Consider the following 3622-nt stretch of genomic DNA (forward strand, 5'->3'; position numbering starts at 1 on the left):
CACGAGGAACACGCGTCGAACACCCCCGAACCATCTGTAAGGTCTACAGTTGCTCAGCGCTTGCCGGAAAATATCACGGCGGCGGGAGAAATATCTCCCCGGCGGCCACCGCCATTACCGCCCTATAAATAGAGCCCCCGGAGCCCGATATCGCCTCGCCCCTCACCTTCCGAACTCCTCAAAGGAGCGGAGCACCCTTCCCCCTCTCCAATTCCATCCCTGCTTTCTCCATAGCGGGGGAAGGACAACTTCCCCCAATTCGGAGCTTACGGCGGCGACGGCGAGCTTCACACGGCAAGGCGAAGAAACCGGGTGGTTGCAGACCAATAGGCAGCGCGGTGAGTATCCTAAGAGCCTAGCGTACGATTCCCTTCTCCTATCTTTTCCCTTGGCACATTGGGTCGGCACGGCCGCGAGCGACTAACGTAGGGAGCCGCCCATCTCGCCGCCACCATAGCAATAGGACGCTATAGCACTCCCCGAAGGCAGACTCGTACTCGGGGTAAGTAGACGGAGCTAACCGACCTCCCGCGGCGAGGTTTGGTGACCATCTGGTCCACTACGGCCGTCCTCCGGCGAGCCGCGGCCGTGCGGGCGTACCGCCGGCGACCATAGGCCCCGCCGTTAACCCTTGCCGGACGCCGTTCCCTCCTCTCTTCCACTGAGCCGTGGGCCCAAGCAGACGGCCCGACGCGCCGTAAGGGTTCTAACCGTTAAGCACCCCTCCCCTTCTCTATACATCCGGTCTTCGAAGACCACGTGTATAGACCCTGGTCCACAGCACAGTGCATGGACCCGGGTGCAGTTAGCAACAGTATAAGTAAAATTGCTAAGGGTACCCGGCCAGTGTACACCAAAGTTTTTAATTTAATTTCCCGAAGTCAGAAAAATCCCAGAAAAATATTTAAATAAACTAGATGAAAAAGAGAGTATTTATATATAAATTATGTCAATATTTAATAAATAAAATATAGATATAAAAATATCATCTGGAAATTAATCTAGGATTAAACTTCGAAAAATCATAACTTTCGAACCGTAACTCCAATTTAGGTCAAACCACTTCCATAATTCTTCTAAAATCAAACTCTATTTATTTATTATGGTGTCATCATAATGTTCCACGATTTCTTTGTCACTATTTTATTCATCTCAATTTATAATTACCTATCCCGCACCCGATCGTTGGAGTAGCAGGAGGAGACTACTATCAGGAGGGTAACGACCCCGACTACGGGGGTGTTTGGGAGCACTCGGCTCCACTAAAATTGGCTCAACTCCACAAAAATATACCCAAACACCTCTACCAGCTCCACTTCACTCCACATAAAACTAGCTCCACTCCACATTTTTTGTGGCACTACGTGGTTTTCCCCCTATAGCCACGAAACGTTTAGGCATCACCACTAATTTGGGTGCAATAGGGGGGTTCTATGGGATCGAAACAGTGATTCGGTTGTAACATGCGTACCTATTACGACACAAAAATTGTGTTGCAATATTTATTTTTTGTGTTGCAACAGGGTGACGCTAATGCAGCCATTTTTAGGTTTTGTGTTGCAATTGGTTGGCAATTCTGCTACATCATTTCGGAGTTGTATTAGCATGTCGTGTGTTGCAAATAGAAAGGTGCTATGGCGACCATACTAGCGTCCGTTGCTTGTGAACGGCAATATAGCAACGTTTGATTTGGGTTGCAAATTTCTTGGTGCGTTGTTGCAATACATGGGGGGCTATTGCTTCCTTTCTTGCCTCAAGATGCAATATCATGTACGTATTGCCACGAAATTTTGTGGTTGCACTAGTTGTCGTAGTCGTTGCAATTGTATCAGACTTATGGCAACGAGGTCTTCCTTGGTTGCACTTAAATTTATCTATCGCCACGCTTTTTGTTCCTAAAGGAGAGCAACGATCGGATCGGGACTCATAGATCGAGACCCGATCCGATTCCAAGTCTAATACAATTGCATATAGATGTCGTATATAATAATTGCATAGACTCATCGGGGGGCAGCGCGCTCCACGACGTCTAGATCTCCATATGGATCGGAAGGCGTATACCCACGACATCAATCAACATCTGCGGTGCCACCGGTACGATTGTCTTGATCTCGTATATATCCCCCTGCATATATGCATATTGCTAGATCATGATCTCTAGGTCGTTTCAAACATGCATGCAGATTAATGGCATCAAACAAAGATAGGAGTTGGATGCGCTTGCCTCGACATTCAGAGGTGTGGAAGAGGAATTTCCGATCTTTTATTGAAACCTTTAGCTCATCATCGCGAGGTCTTGCATCTGTTGCGTGCCCATGTACTACGTGTCAATGCATGATCAGATATCACAATGTGTTTGAGATTCAAATGCATTTAGTGAATAGAGGGTTTGCTGATTGTTTCATCAATAATGAAATCGAAGGCCAAACTAGTTCATCAGCTGAGGGTCGTGTGAATCATGTTGTCAGTCCTGATCTCAATAATGCTGAACCTGAAGATGCACAACCTACAGCTGATACAGAACCTTATTTTGGAGAAGACGATGAAGAAGACGCAAGTGATAACCCTGCTGCCACTAATAGTTTGATTAGAAATATTATCAGTGGCTCTATACAAGGACAAATCATAGATGCTGATGAGGAGCCAAATAAGAATGCGGAGATATTTATGAAACTATTAGAGCAGGCAAAGATGGAATTGTATCCAGGATGCAAAAATGCAACTAAGGTATCTTTTATTGTGGAACTTTTTCAGATAAAGTGCTTGTATGGAATTAGTAACGCAGCATTGGAGGCCATACTTAATCTGTTTTCAAAGATTCTCCCTGAAGGCCATTGTCTTCCTGACTCTTTGGATAAAGTGCAAAGGGTGGTTCGAGACCTAGTCTTGGACTATGTCAAGATACACGCATGTAAGAATGATTATGTGTTATTTTTTAAGGATTACACAAGTCTGGAGACATGTCCCATTTGTAAGGAGTCAAGGTGGAGAGTTGTAGAGAAAACCTGTGATAATGACAGTGCAGATGGTGCTACTACTGTTAAGAAGCGGTTACCAGTTAAGATCCTATGCTACTTTCCTCTTATTCCTCGGCTGCAGAGAATGTATATGTCGAAGCGCACATCAGAGGAATTGCAGTGGCACAAGAAAGAATTGGTCAACGATGGAAAAATGCATCACCCTGCTGACTCATTGGCATGGAAGCACGTGGATAAAGAATATAGCTGGTTTGCAGAGGAAGGTCGTAATATTAGGCTGGGTCTTGCTTCTGATGGATTCAATCCCTTTGGGATGCAAAATGTTACATACTCCATATGGCCTGTTATCCTAATACCTTACAATTTGCCTCCATGGTTGTGTCAGAAACAATCTAACTAGTTGTTGTCAATGTTGATACCTGGTCCAAAATCTCCTGGAATGGATATTGATGTATATTTGAGGCCCCTTATATTGGAGCTCAAGGAGCTTTGGGAAAAGGGTGTTACAACATGGGATGCAGAGACTAGGAAGAATTTTAAATTGCATGCTCTTCTTCTTTGGACAATTAATGACTTCCCAGCTTATGCTATGCTTTTTGGTTGGAGTACGAAAGGAAAGTTTGCATGTCCATATTGCACAAAGA

This window comes from Panicum virgatum, chromosome 5N (genome assembly GCF_016808335.1).
Source record: "Panicum virgatum strain AP13 chromosome 5N, P.virgatum_v5, whole genome shotgun sequence".
Lineage (NCBI taxonomy): Eukaryota > Viridiplantae > Streptophyta > Magnoliopsida > Poales > Poaceae > Panicum > Panicum virgatum.